Below are 15,855 nucleotides of genomic sequence, written 5' to 3'. Positions count from 1 at the left end.
ACAGTCGAAAGACATGCAGGTTAGGTGCATTGGTGATCCTAAATTGTCCCTAGTTTGTGCTTGGTGTGTGGGTGTGTGTCCTGTGGTGGGCTGGCACCCTGCCCAGGGTTTTTTTCTGCGTTGCGCCCTGTGCTGGCTGGGATTGGCTCCAGCAGACCCCCATGACCCTGTGTTGGGATATAGTGGGTTGGAAAATGACTGACTGATCCCTTAACAAGCTTCATGGGATTAACTCTTAGGTAAGCGTGGTTTCCGGGCAACTGCAATTATCAGTTGTGGCCAGAAGCAAAAATCCATAAGAAAGGTGTGTGGGTAGGTGAGTCCAAAAGTGAGAGGAGGTTCTCGCACATGGTAGGTCATTCAACATCTTGTTCGTTATTCACTAAGATCAATCATTTTAAGAAAATGCAAACCTTAAACAGCTTTAGAATATAACTGTGATGTAAGTGCAGTTTCCGGGCAACTGTTATTATCAGTCATACTGAGAAGCAAAAAACCATGAGAGAGGTGTGCTACTGGGTGAGTCCAAAAATGAGAGGAGGTTCTAACGCATGGTGGATCATTCAATATCTTGTTCGTTATTCACTAAGATCGATCATTTTAAGGAAACACAATCCTAAACAGCTTAAGGATATAACTGTCAGGTAACGCAGTTTCCGGGCAACTGCAATTATCAGTCCTGACCTGGAGCAAAAAACGTAAGAAAGGTGTGTGCAAAAGTGAGAGGTGGCCCCGAAATACATTTTGCAATCAGATGAAGGACTGTAGCATTGAAACATCGCTGATGATGCACACTGTGAAAGCAGCACAAGAGCAATTAAGATTCTAACTAGTGAGAAATAAAATAAAAGGCATCATCTTACTGCTGCCAAGCATAGTTTCATAAATTGCACAATTTAGAACAAAATTGTTTCTTCTTATCTCACGGCAGCTAACAGCTGGATCAGCTTGTTTTGCCGAGCAGCGCGGCTGAATGCCTAATGCCCGCAGCAGACCTAATTGCTGGATTCACAGATATTCTTGCCTTTTTAATGATTCCCGAGACGCCCGCCAGCCTTGTGTTCTCCACGTGCCGTAGCCGTATGGAGTTAAAGAAGGAAAAAAAAAGAGAAATCAAGATGCTAGAATAAGAACTAGAGGGTGGAAATCTCAAACTGAACGTTCACAGAGCAGCCGTGGTGTCTTAGCAGCTTATGAATGAAATTGATCGGCTTTTTACTTAAGGTCTTTGTGTGAAAAGAGCTGATCTGAATTGCAATTGCATTTGCTCAATTCAGCGTGCGTCTACAAGCCAAAGTAAGAATGACATTTCTTATTTTAAGCTGAAGGGCACAGCAGAAACTCCGCTGTGTTGATCCCAGCCACAGAGCGGTCCTGTAAATCCGTCCCCGTCTGTCTCAGCTGGACAATTAGGTGAGAAAATTGCTTGGCGCTTCACTTGGGAGCCACAAATGTGATCTTTCCATTTCGGTGTCGCAGGTCAAGCCGTGGCACTGCCCGATGATTCCTCTGGTAGATCAGCTTGTCAGGCCATGACTGCTCCCTCTGTCTCACGAATCATAGTGGCCAGCTGTGACATGCCTTAAGGGGGGACTTGAAGGCAGCCATCTGTAATAGATGCAGGTAGACAGCTAGAGCAGTCAATCAATCACATTTTACTCTACATGGGGCATTTTCCATAACTTGTTTATGCAATCCTGATTGGATGGAAGATTTATACATTTTTAACAATGAACACTACGGTATAATAAATTAGAACCTTTTTATATAGCACCTTTCCATTGTAAACACTATCCTAAAACATGTTTTACATAGAGCTTAGAAGTATGCTCATCTGTTCAACCCTGGCACATGCAGGCTAAGTGATTCACTCAGGGTCATACAGTGACCAAATGGTGGGGATATGAACTGGTCTCTTTCTGGTGTACGCTCCAGTTCATTAGCCTCTACACAGCAATACTCAAGCCTGCCCTGAAGGGGACACAAGTCTGCCTAAAACCGAGTCACTTGAAATCTGTCACTTCAAAGTGCATCAATGGACTGGGAGAGGATTCCAGATTTGTACAGGAAGCGTATCATAACTGACTTGACTTTCAGAATACGAGGACCAAAGTTTTTTTTTTTTTTTAATTTTCTTTGTGTTTCAATAAAGCCACAGCCTAAGGGGGGCTTAGAAGAAGGACTGGACAGAGTTCATACTCTGGTAACAAAATAGTGGAGCAAAAAAAATGCCTTAAAATAGGAAACAAACAAATTGTTAATTATGTAGTTTCTAAGTATTGTAGCGTGCGGCCTGGGCCCTTGCCAAGCCGGGACGTCTCCACATTGGGAGGACCAGGGGAGCAAGCGTAGCCAGAGCATTACCTCCCCTGGGATTCTAGATGGCAACCCCCCTGGGTTGCAGCAGTGCCACGGACTCCCAAAGGGCTTCAAGTGAGTTGGAGTTTGGTTCAGCCCTGTTGGGATCCACAGGCGCTGCCACGGGGTGATGAAGCAGGAGCTGTGGAGCCCTTATGGGCAGTTCTTCCATCACACCCAAGTCATCAAGCACCTGGAGTACTTCTGGGTGCCTTATAAAATAAGCCAGCAGCCACTAGTTGGGGAGCCAGAGTCAAGAAGGGGAGGACAAAGCTTGTAGTGGAAGACAGAAGGAAGAGAATTGTTTTGTGTTTGTGCTTGTGATGGACTGTGTTGCGCATGTGGGAACGGGGAAGGTGTTGCCCACAAGGTGAAAAATAAAATAAAATATCAGAGTGTGCCTTGAACTTGTGTCCCACGCTTGCCTGTGTCGGTTTCAGCTGGCAGTGCCAGCCTGGGTGGTCCACAGTATGAAAGTATCTTTATTTATGTTCCTTGTGTTGTGCAGGTGGTCCCCTAAGAGGCGGGACCTCTTGTTCACCAGCATGAGGAACTGCTCTCTGACCTGTAAAAGATGAGGAAAACCTGCAGTCCCTTGTGGTTCATTGAATGCACTGCTCTTGGTGAGTGTCTCTTGTGTTATTCTGTGCTTTGTGATATTTTCTGGATTCTTTTTTATGTAATGTTCTGCTTTTGACTTTGTATCCTGACTTTCACAATACAAAGATGACAGGTTTTTAATGTTTTGTTTCAATAAAGTAGGCCTTGGAAAAGTGTAGTCTGGACTGAACAGAGTTCATACACAGACAACAAAACATCAGGGGGAAAAAAAGCATTAAAATAAGAAACAAACAAATTGTTAATTATGTTTTTTCTAAGTATGAAAGTATCTTCTTTAATGTTCCTTGTGTTGTGTGGGTGGTCCCCTAAGAGGTGGGGGCCATCTGCCCATAACCGTAAAGAACAAAGAAAACCTTCAGTCCCTTGCGGTTCATTAAATGCACTGACACTGGTGAGTGTCTTTTGCAGTTATTCTGTCCTTAGTGATATTTACTGGAATTTTTTGACCTAATGTTCTGTTTTTGACTTTGTATTCTGACTTTCACAATGCTGAGACAAAAGGTGTTTTAATTTTTTTGTGTTTCAATAAAGCAGTCTGCCAATCAGGGCTTGAAAAAAATGTTATCCGGAATGGGCAAAGTTCATATACAGGCAACAAAACAGCAGGGCCTTAAAATAGAGAAAGCGAATAAGAAAGTAAAAATCCTTGGAATGAAATTTCAGAATAAGTTGCTTTTTCTCACTAAAGATCTTCTCTATTGACATACAAAGGCTACATCCACAATACTACTTTTTGAATAAAAACCCAAACATTAGTCTCCATTTTCACCTCACTACTCTGGTATTATTAACCCCTGAAAACGGAGACTTTTGAAAATGCTCTCCGTAGCCATACACCGTAGATCTGCTCAATAGTTCTTCTGTCCGGTCTGAAACCAGCTGGCTCTTTGGTCATTTGTGCTTCTGTGGTGTTCTTCATCCAACTCCTGAGGACCTCCAAGATCCGAAATGGCAGAAAAGGCAAACTGTCTGGTGTTTTTTTGCACTTAGTTGTACCAACTGCCTTTGGGATGGAAACTATGAGTAACTCCATCCATGGTTTTGAAAATTGATTGGTGTTCCATATAATCTCAAAATCTACACTGGGAAGATTGAAATGGGTAGGAGTGACCTGCTGGTTCAACTGGAGAGTTTAGACAGGAAATGCAGATTTGAAAAAAGGATTAGAGAAGGACACAATGGAAGTGACTGGGGCTGCAGCGACAAGTCGTATTGAATTTGGTGTGACCCCAAAGCGCAACATCATTGTTCATAAGCCAAAGTAATTTTCAGGGGCTTTATGTCCCCTTTGTGGAGAAACTGCAAAAGGAAAACGAACAGGACACACTGCTGGCAAGCAAACAATTTATCTAAATGCACAGCCATAATTGGGAACTCTGGGGCCTTTGAGGAGAAAAATCATGTCATTAATCACAAATCATATCTGAAGAATGCAAATTCCTCCATTAATTAGCAACAACACTTATAAATATTCCAAGTGCTTAAAATGCACATTTTTATTATATTCTGTAGCAACGAAAAGTCTAATTAATTTTCTCCATGAAGAGCTCCCTGAAATGTATGATCCTTGAAGTGTGATTGTGTTACTTACTGCACGAGGACGGCTTATCTGAAGAGCAGACCCGGCGATTGCCAGCAATAGCAAATCACTGGCTAAAATTAGAACACGAGGCACCCAATGATGTGGAAGTACATCGGATCTGTTATGGACTGGGATATTCCGAGAATTTTTTTAGCTTGAAACTAGTGAACTCCACCCTCTGCTCACTTCGCTCACCAACCCCCGGGTGGGTGCTATGCGCCAGCCAGTTTGTCGATCTGCCACTCGCTTATGGGGAAGTGGATGTACAATTAAACAGATTGCTATTTTCATGGGAATTGTTACATACGCATAATAGAGCGAAATATTTCACATTACAGCGAGTAATTAACCATAGTAAAAAATAGTAAAACGTAATAAATTGAAAGTAAATTATGTTTCATCTTGTGTTAGAGGTTTTTGTCGCATTGTACATTTTTGTTCTGTTTGGCTTTGAAATTAACACGCAAATACTTTTTTAAACTTGCACTTTTACTGTAAAACTTCAGTAAAAACAAATTGTTTACTTAACTTTTCATCGATATTGCATTGAAGTTTGATTCAATGTTTGGACTTGCATTGTCACAATGCAACGTATACCTACCCATGAGTGAGTATCGTTTCTTTCTCTCTAATAAATAATCCGACTTTTTCGAATGTTTGTCCCTGTGATTTGTTAATTGTCATAGCAAAAGCTATCCTAACGGGAAACTGTAAACGTTTTATTATGAATGGCATATCAAGATCTCCTTTGGCGTCTAATGTTATCCGTGGAAGATGTACTACATTACCTTTCTTGTCGCCTGTTAAAGTTTTACATGTCATTGCCGTGTAACCGATCGACAATTTTCGTGTTAATTTGTACTCATTTCTTCTGTTGATAACCCATCGGGATGAAATTCTTCAATAAGATTTGGACATAATAATTCGTCTTTTATTGGGAACTTAAAGTGAGGAAAACGTAAAAAGCAAGGAGATCCTCAGACGTGCATCTGTGACATCTTTTCTCCACTTGTAGAATTGATACGAGAGAAGCAGAGGGTGAAGGTGTGAGGAGTCAGGCTGCACTCTCCCTTTCTAGAGTTCCTTTTTTAAAGAGAAACCAGACTTTCACTCAGACAGACGTGAGAGAGATGCTGGATCAAAGGTGCTCATACACAAGTCTCATATCTCACGGTAATAAAAACCTTCACAAGTGATTGATTGTCTAATACAAGCAGTTCATCCTTAGGTTGGGGTCCTTGTGGCCTCACTGCATCTCGATAGTTCTGCAGATGATGACTTTGAATTGTTTTAATTCCATGAAGACAGAAACAGAGTCAAACGTGTCTTGTAGTTTATCAAGTTTTTGCTCTTTGCCTTTGAAATACTGTAATCCCTCGCTATATCGCACGTCGGCTTTCGCAGCTTCACTCTGTTATATTTTATATGTAAGCATATCTAAATATATAACGTGGATTTTTCGCTGCTTCGCGGGTTCTGCGGACAATGGGTCTTTTTACTTCCTGTACATGCTTCCTCAGTTGTTTTGCCCAGTTGATTTCATACAAGGGACGCTATTGGCGGATGGCTGAGAAGCTAACCAATCAGAGTACGCAGTTAAGTTCCTGTGTGCTGAATGGCTCAGCGACGGAGCGCCGAATTTGATTCCACGGCGTTAACCAGGAAGTCTCATCTCGCTCATTCAGCATCAACGTGTTTCGCTGTGTAAAGAGTTGTGCTCTTTTGTGTTTATCTTTGTGCATAGTCAAGCCCTTCGTTATGGCTCCAAAACGATCTGCTCCTGCTATTGCTTCAGGGGCCGTGCCCAAGCGCCAAGGGAAGATGTTAACGATTGCCAAAAAGGTAAACGTTTTGGATATGAAGTTAGGGAAAAGCTACACCGCTGTAGGGACGCCATTACGGCATCAATGAGTCCACGATTCTTTTTATTTAAAAAGTAGGAAAGGAATATAAGATCTACGGCCGCAGTGTCCTTTAACCAGGGTGCAAAACGAGTTGTAAGTGGATGTAATAAGGCGATAGTCCGGATGGAATCTGCTTTAGGGATTTGGATTGAAGACTGCCAGTTAGAAGAACAATGGCGGTGCTACACAGTCGCCTGAAGAGGCTCCTTTAGAAGAGCTGTAACGCTCTCCTTTGTTGTGCAGTAAAATTAAACTCATTGTTATCGGACAAGTCATCGTGTCATTGTTGGTGAGTAACCATAATTAATTTTCTACTTACAGTACTTAGTACATGTATGTACGTTTAGTGTCACTGTACACACATTTACTGTATACTATTTTTCTTCCATTATTGCTGGTGGCCTGTCTATCATAATGGCTGTAACATATGTGATATCGGAGACGCTCGATATCTTTAAAATAATATTTAGGTTTTACTGTATATAAACAGTGTGTTTGCATACATAATTTCAATGAATCTTACCTAATATCTAAGAGAATACAAAGGGTTTATGCTGTATAACTGTGCAGGGAATATTTATAAACAGTGTGGGAGAGTTTATAAGGGCTTACAAAATATAAAAATAACCATACAAACATATGGCTTCTACTTCGCTGATTTTCACCTATCGCGGGGGGGTTCTGGAACGCAACCCCCGCGATCGAGGAGGGGTTACTGTACTCCAGCATTGCTTTTAAAAGTTTAAGAATGAAGTGTGATTAAACGGCCCATTCTAAGTTTTATTTGTGCAGCTCTGAATCTGATATGTGACAAATATCAGCCTTCCATTGTCGGCTTCTTCTGGTGCGCCTTTATAGTCCACACCACACCAAGCTTCCCCCAGTAACCCCAGTGGCAACATCCAAAACTGACCAATGGTGATGCACTACCGGGGCTGCTGGGATTTGGAGTTAATTTCACTAGTGCTGCTACATACTTTTTAAAAGTTGTTAAGGTTTCTTTTTCAACTTCTGCTTGGTAGTTTATTCCAGATACCCCCAACCCTCTGAATAAAGAGTTTCTTATTTAATTTCTTTAAATGCATTTCACTCTTCCACTGACGTCCTCAAGTACGTGATTCACCATTGAATTGAAAGAATTCTCTTGGGTCTACTTTATCGATGCCCTTGAGGATTTTGACGAGGTGGATTAGGTCCCCACACAGTCCTCTCTCAGTTCTCTAAGTCTGTCCGAGTAGGACATGTCCTTGAGATCTGGGATGCAATGTATTTCTCCCAGTTTAGACCCTGATTTCCTCTGACGATCCTCTTAAGACTTTAGTTTTTTTTTTCATCTTCTTCCTAATTCTCACAAAAAAGAATTCTCTGCCTAGAGCACGGTCTCACTTTACGTATCAAAATATTATTCTGGACACGTCAAAGGAAAAAAGTTATGTTGTCAGGTGAGGGCACACCGAAACTTGACAAAACTACGCTACACGAAAATTCAATTCACACACTCTCCGCGGGAATAAAAAAAGAATCCAACAAAAGAGGCAAAGTTCCCTTTTCTTCCGCTGATTTATCTTGGGGCACTGCCTTCCACTGTGACCTCCGTTTTCTCTAAAGGATTTGTTTCTATGGCAACATTGATTGCCTGTATCGGTTTCGTTTGAAGGGCTTTTGTTCTACAGACCTGATCTTTTTGCAAAATAATCCAAAATAATGTGCCATAAACCACTGTTTCAGTAGGAGAGGAACTGGAATGGATTGGATTATCTAAACTGGTCAATGAGGTCAACCACAGGAGGGATGCAGTTCAATATACAAAAAAATGTTTCTGTTTGTCAGAACTGCAGAGCCAAGTCAAAGTAAAGACAAAGCCATGGTCTGATAAACATATTATAGGTCAATCTGATGTCAACGGCTTTCTGTTGATTCTTCAACCTTATCAAACTTGTCATTCCAGGACAGTTATTTGCCTTCAACCAATCCGATTTAAAGATAGCCTCTGACATCAGAATGCAGGTAGTGGATTCAGAACGTCTTCAGACCCCTACACTTTCTGCACACTTTATGGTGTTGCAGATTTCATTTGAAATGGGTCCATCAATCAGCCTACATTTTAATAATCTATAATGACAAAGTGAAAAGTTTGCACATTCATTAAAATCAAAAACTGAAATCTCTCATTCATACAAGCAAATGGAAACCTTTGCTATGGCCCTCCAAATTGTGATCACTGGCTTCTTGTTTGCTTTAATTCTACTTGAGATGTTTCAAGAACTTGATTGGAGTCCAACTGTGGCAAGCTAATTGGCTGGACATCATATGGAAAGGCACACATGAACTTATGTGTAAAAGGTCCCACAATTCACACTCCATGTCAGCACAAAAACCAAGCCTGAAGTCCAAGGAACTCTCTGTAGACCTCTATAGTACAAGGGGATAGAAACATTTCTAAAACATTGAGTGTTCCCAGGAGCCCAATTGTGAAATGAAAAACGTTTTGGAACCACCACAATCTCTCCAAGACTTGGCTGTCCCACCAAACTAAGTAACCGGACAATAAGGGCCTTGAATGCAGCAAAAGAGAGGAAGGCACAGAGTAACCTGGAAAAGCCACAGTTGAGAAGCAGAATGTTGGAAGGCAGCAGCCTAGCGGACACGGGGGACCCGACAACGTATGAAAACGTGACATTAAATAGTCAGCTTTCTTTGTTTGAGGTTGACATGAATCTGAGATTAGGATATGTTTTGCTAATCCCCAAGGGGAAATTGTCTTTTTGCATAAACATTGGAAGTCACAGAGCGGGGTCATCCATTATACATGACCTCTGGTGTTATTTTCAGGTTAAAAAAAATGAAAGGAACATTTTGAAAACACATCAGATCTCAATGGGAAAAAAAAAAAACATCCTGCTGGCTATCTGATATGGATTGGTAATGTGTTAGGAATGAAAGGATGCCCCATCCTTTGATGGAAATAAAAATGATCAACCTACAGAGGGTTGAATTCAAAGACATCCCGAAAATCGAAATGAAAAAATAATGCGTCAGGCAGGCTCATCCATTTTGCCAAAATTTCTTTGCAGCAACTCCAAATCATGCTTGGTACTTTGCATGGCCCCCACACATGCTGGTATGTATGCCTGACAATGTTCTAATGAGACGACGGATGGTGTCCTGGGAGATCTCCTCCCTGATCTTGACCAGGGCATCACTGAGCTCCTGGACAGTCTGAGGCGTCGGATGGACTGAAACATAATGTCCCACCCAGAGGTGTTCTATTGGATTGAGGTCAGGCGAGTGAGCGTGGGGGCCAGTCAATGGTATCAGTTCCTTCATCCTCTCTCCATATGAGTCCGGGCATTGTCGTACACCAGGAGGAACCCAGGACCCACTGCACCAGCATAGGGTCTGACAATGGGTCCAAGGATTTCATCCCGATACCTAACGGCAGCCGAGGTGCTGTTGTCTATCCTGTAGAGGTCTGTGCGTCCCAACACCACCATCTACTCAAAGCACCGTGATGTTCCAACAATGATGGATGGATTAAAAGCTAGAAGTCTGTATGACCATCAACATCAAGTGACTCCGTGAGAACCCTAACTACAAAGAGGACTGTTTCATTGATGTTAGGTAGAATGCCCAGAGGGGACTGGGTGGTCCCGTGGCCCGGAACCCCTGCAGATTTTTTTTTTTCTCCAGCCGTCTGGAGTTTTTTTTCTGTTTTTTCTGTCCACCCTGGCCATCGGACCTTACACCTTTTCTATGTTAACTAATGTTGTCTTATTTTAATTTCTTACTTTGTCTTTTATTTTTCTTTTCTTCATTATGTAAAGCACTTTGAGCTACTTTTTGTATGAAAATGTGCTATAGAAATAAATGTTGTTGTTGTTGTTGTCCATGGATATGCCTCCCCAGGTCATTACTGACCCACCACCAAATCGCTCATGCTGAACAATGTTACAGGCAGCATAACGTTGTCCACGGCTTCTCCAGACCCTTTCACGTCTGCCTCAGGTGCTCAGGGTGAACCTGCTGTCATCTGTGAAAAGCTCAGGGCGCCAGTGGTGGATCTGCCAACTCTGGTATTCTATGTCAAATGCCAATCAAGCTTCACAGTGCTGGGCAGTGAGCACAAGGCCCACTAGAGGATGTTGGGCCCTCAGGCCATCCTCATGAAGTCTGTTTCTGATTTTTTGGTCACAAATTCACACCAGTGGCCTGCTGGAGGTCATTTTGTAGACTCTGGCAGTGCTCATCCTGTTCCTCCTTGTCCAAAGGACCAGATTACCAGTGGGTCCTGCTGATGGGTTAAAGACCTTCTATGAGGGGCCCTGTCCAGCTCTCCTAGAGTAACTGCCTGTCTGTTTCCTGGAATCTCCTCCATGCCCTTGAGACTGTGCTGGGAGACACAGCAAACCTTCTGGCAATGCCACATATTGAAGTGCCTGCCATCCTGGAGAAGATGGACTACCTGTGCCAGCTCTGTAGGGTCCAGGTATGGCCACTTGATACCTACTAGTAGTGACACTGACCGTAGTCAAATGCAAAACGAGTGATAAAACAGACGAGGAGGGAAAAATGTCAGTGGCCTCCCTCCACCTGTTAAACCATTCATTCCTGTTTTGGGGGTCATCTCATTGTTGCCCCTCTAGTGCACCAAAGCAGCTGAAACTGACGAACAAGCCCCTCTGTTACTTAACTGACCAGATCAACAGCCCACAAGTGTCATTGACTGGATGCTATACTTGGTTTAAAAAGTGGTACATTCATTTTTATAAAAAAATATATGTAAAAATTCCTACTTCTGTCAGTCTGTATGTCTGTCCGCTTTTCTCAAGAGAACTCCTTACCTGATTTAGATCGTTTTTTTCTATAATTTGCTTGAAAATTCCTGTTGATTTTGCGACTTCTGTCATCGCACTAAGTATCACAGTTTGCTTGCAGGAGCCATATATTCGTGCTAATCCGAGACAGTGGCTGCGGGCCTAGGAGAGGGGAAAGCATGACGTCAGGAGTGGGGAGCCAGGCGAGGCCCTCCTCACTCACACGCCAGCCTCCGCACGTGTTGGAGTGCACCTCACCTCCGCTTAGCTAGTGATACCTGTTTGTTCAGCAGACATCATCATCTACAGATTGTTAAGGAGTAACACCAGAGAGGAGCGATGGCACTATCAATAAATTCGCAATTATAAATTTACAGCCCGAAAAATCGGAGCTATGTGTGTTTTACAGGGTAGCCGCTGATTGCCAGAGATATCACAGCCATGCTTTTCTCCCCATGCGGGCGGCGCTGTCTCGTCAGAGCTGAACACGATCAGATACAGTGGCAACGTTTGACGTTCGAGCGTACCCACCTTCCGCTTGGCCAGAGTTACATTTTTTAATTGATTTTTAAAGTCCATCCTGTTTCACTACTACGTGAGCGGAGCAGCAGGGGACAGCTAGTCTCTATATATCTAAAATCCAGCGTCTGTCTGAACGTCTGTCTGCTTTTCAGGAGAGAACTGCTTAACGGATTTAGATCGGGTTTTTTACTATAATTTGCTTAAACATTCCGGTTGATTTTTCGACTTCTCTCATTGCACCATGTATCATAGTTTGCTTGCGGTACCGATTTATTTGCACGAATGCGAGAAACACGCAGTGGCCGAGGGGGTGGGAACGGGGACCTCCTCACTCACACTCCAGCCTCGGGGTGTATACCTTACCTCCACTTAGCTAGTGAATGAGAGAACTACTTAACGGATTTCGATCGGGTCATTTTCTATCAGTTGTTTGAACATGCTGGTTGATTTTGTGACTTCTCTCATTGCGCTAAGAATCATATTTCGCTTGCAGGAGCGATATACACGGTGGTCCAGATCTAATTAAGCAGATCCAGATCGTCTGGATGACTTGGATATATGCGGGGACGATTCCAGTTCGGCGCGAAGACGATTCTTCATGTCGTCAGTTCGCACACTTCTCGATGGTCCGGGATTTTTTGGGTGATTTTCTATGTAATAAACTTAATAAGTTATAGCGTAATGAAAATTGCATAATTGGATCTGGACCACGCTATATTTACGCTAACAGATGCTGCGGGCCGAGGGGAGGAGGAAGCGTGACGTCAGGAGTGGGGCCCTCCTCACTGTCCTGTTTCACTAGTACGTTGGCGGAGCCGTGGGGGACGGCTAGTAATTAATAATAATAATAACAAGCGGATAGATGTCGCAGCTGGATTTGAAGTTCTGCAGCAGGACGTTTGCTTATTACAACACTTAAGTACTGGAGTCGGCGTATAGGGGAAAAAACTGCAAAAAGAAAACAGTAGCCGACTCCACAGGCCTGCCTACAAGTTAGTGACGATGTGGTTCGAAAACTCAAGGTGCCCAGAAGAACACCCATGCAGACCCCTGGAGAACATGTCAACTCCACATGCACAATAACGGGACACGGGATTTCAGCCCAGCAGTCTGGATCTATGAAGCAGCAGGACTAAGCACTGTGCCACCTCCGACAAAATAATATTATTACTGCTGCATCGATTCAGGCGACTTGACCACTTCAGTTTTCTCGTATTAATCCACTCAGCACTTTTCAGGCAAGGAGTTAAAAAAAAAAAAGCGCAGATGCTGCCTTTTCTCCTTATGTGTCACCAGAGGCCATGGTGACAGATTTCCATGACTCTGGAATTCTCTCGTCTCAATTATATTAACGCGTCTTTTCAAGATAAACCCGAGTGGTCCCTTGCACGCCATAAAAAGATTACTTGGAATTAGCATGTGGTTCCATAACGTCTCAGCTGCCATCCATCTTCGCCGGCGATGTAAGTGTCACATTATGAGATACGTGAAGCACAAACCCAGCGCGGCTTGCCGGAGGCGCGTCAGGAAAACGGCAGGCATAAAACACTCTGCCCTTGTCATCTCCTTACTAGTTAGACAAAAAGAACAATCCCTTGCTTTGGGGGGGAAAGTAACCAATTTTTATAAGCCATTCAAGCGATAATTATACATAAAATTAGAATCTTAAAATTACAGCGTGTCTTAGTAGTGTAAGCATAGCACAGTGAATTGAGTTATGGACTCTTTTATCGATGTGTTCTTTTCTGCCTAAAGCTGTCTGTGGAAGCCGTAAAAAATGTCACAATTTCTCTGGAAAGGGCTCATATTTTGCTCGTTCTTTTATTTGTTGCCCATATATCTCTGCTCAGAACCTCTCGAGGCAAAAGATTTCCTCTCAGTGAATGGCAGGTTTATGCCAGAAGGGTGAATGCGAATCGATATTTATTAAAATCTTTTGGGCTGTAAATTTATAAATGCGAATTTATTGATAGTGCCATCACTCCTCTCTGGTGGCAGGTTTCTTAAACCATTGCTGTTCTTTCTGCAAGCTCCGGGCATCAAGTAGCTTAAATGAAAAGAAGATGTTTGGCTGCCTTACTGCAGGTGCCAGGGACGGTCGGGCACTGCTGTTAGTATTCAAGACCTGCTATGAAATATGAAGGGCGCCCTTTTTTTGGAAAAGGCACACTGCAGATAAGCCAGTGGTGTCACACTCAGATCCTGGAGGGCCATGGTGGCAGCAAGTGTTTTGTGCCCAGCCTTTACTCCATTGTGATGCCCCAGGTGCCCAGAGCCATGCATTTTCCAGGTCACCCACGCATGTCTGTGGATTAGTCATCTAAAGCAGGTAATACCACCCCGAGCTGAGAGGGGGCGCTCTCGCTAACCATCTCCTCTTCTTTTCCCTCCGGAGTGGCGAGAACACGCCCAGTCAGGGCAATTGACTCCGCCCCAAGGTAGGCAGTCAGTTCTAACTCGACTGAGCCAAAGGATTGAGCTGTGACAGACTTGACGAATGATTGCCAGAAGAGATTGGCTTACTTGTTTTGTTGCTCTTTAGATATAGAGGGGCCCTTTTTGTTTCATTTATTGGATTGGGGACAACCGGGTTGGCACTCCAACCCTTCCTGTGGGAACCTGCAGTGCCTTATTTCAACCACAACAGTCATCAGTGGCATCAGTACACGTCTTGGGGGGGCCTGCCAAAGTCCCCATAGAACATGTGTGGAGTGACCTGAAGATGGCGGTTTACAGACACTTCTGTCCAATCTGTTGGAGCTTGAGAGGATCTGCCAGGAGGAATGGGATTTAGTCATTCTACACATTCTCTTAACAGCAGCGTAACTCTGAAGGCAGCTGAAAACATCCAAATAGACTCGGCACAATTGAGGGAAAAAGCCCCGAGACGCGGTGCAAATGCTTAAAATGTTTGCCCTAGGAAACGATCAAAAGTGGTGGGACTGAATCAGTGAGCAGATCATCTCATTCTGAAGAGCCCCCTTTTCCCAGTGCATGCGGAAGAGCATCTTGTCACTCTGGACTTCCAGGCGACCTCAGGCTGTCATTGAGCTCCGGGGGCCTGTTGAGACTGCATCTGTCAACTCGCCTGCCGGAGATGCCACATTGTCATTGGATTCTCCTGGTAACAAAGATTCACGTGCTGTTACTGTACCTGTGACACATTAGTCAAGAGTAGGTGACAATGAGGCAGGCGCTGTTTTATCAGGCTATTCTTGGAGCAATGTGGAGATCTATCAGGGTGCGACTGACACTAAAGCTGATTTTCTTAAAGTCCCCTGTTGCACCCACCTGCTACATGACATTTTATAAAAATGTGGCCAATATTGTCACCTGTACAGAATACAGTGAAATTCTCACTGTATATATTGTGACCTGTAGGGGGTGTAGCGGCAACAGAGGGCACTGTTGCTAATATTCCACTTCGCTCCCCGCAACTCAGAGGAACCGCCCAGTGAGGGCACTAAGCCTCACCCTTTCCAATGTTTCCACTTTAAGAGTTCCGGCTTCCTGGAAGGAGGCATCTTTTACATTTAGAGCAACCCACCAGATCATGAGAGTAGGTTTTGTCATGTATGTGTGCCAGGGGACCACCTTTCTGGTTCTGGTCGAGGTAAGCAGTTCCAACCTGGGACGAAGAGGGACTCTGACACTAACAGCATCTTCTCTCTCCCATATAGCATTGAAAGGCCTCCCAAGGGCAACCCCTAGCTCCACCCACAGTGCTACCAGAAGACTCCACCTTCTCCTGCACCAATGCTATAAAAAGGGACCACCCAGAGATGGTGATGTCAGTGTTTGACCTGCACACGAAGAGGACAGAGCTCATCTTATCCTGGCTTTGTGTGTGCTTGTAAACGCTCTCAGTGAGTGGGCTACAAACTGAATTGGGGTCCCATTGGCGGTGAGTGAACTGCTGTAATAAGAGTATAAGTTTAATATGTTACTGTGCTCTGTGCAAATACATTTTATAAATCTACTCACATGCACAGTTGACACAGAGCCAGATTTAGCACAGGGGTTCACCATATAGAACTGCTAGGCAAGCATTAGA

The 15,855-nt window shown here is 43.6% G+C and overlaps 1 protein-coding gene across 1 annotated transcript in view; it reads left to right on the top strand.

The window, feature by feature from the left end:
- lrrn1 (leucine rich repeat neuronal 1) overlaps window positions 1-15,514 on the top strand; it is a 66,350-nt gene extending 50,836 nt beyond the window's left edge. Inside the window, exon 2 of the transcript XR_005635846.1 lies at window positions 15,482-15,514. The gene's annotated coding sequence lies outside the window, so the exon portion shown is untranslated. The remainder of the gene's footprint in view (window positions 1-15,481) is intronic.
- The last annotated feature ends 341 nt before the right edge of the window (window positions 15,515-15,855 follow it).

This window comes from Polypterus senegalus, chromosome 12 (assembly GCF_016835505.1).
Source record: "Polypterus senegalus isolate Bchr_013 chromosome 12, ASM1683550v1, whole genome shotgun sequence".
In the NCBI taxonomy this organism is placed as follows: domain Eukaryota; kingdom Metazoa; phylum Chordata; class Cladistia; order Polypteriformes; family Polypteridae; genus Polypterus; species Polypterus senegalus.
The sequence above is the reverse complement of the archived record's forward strand: the minus strand, read 5'-3'. Positions and strand labels throughout refer to the sequence as shown.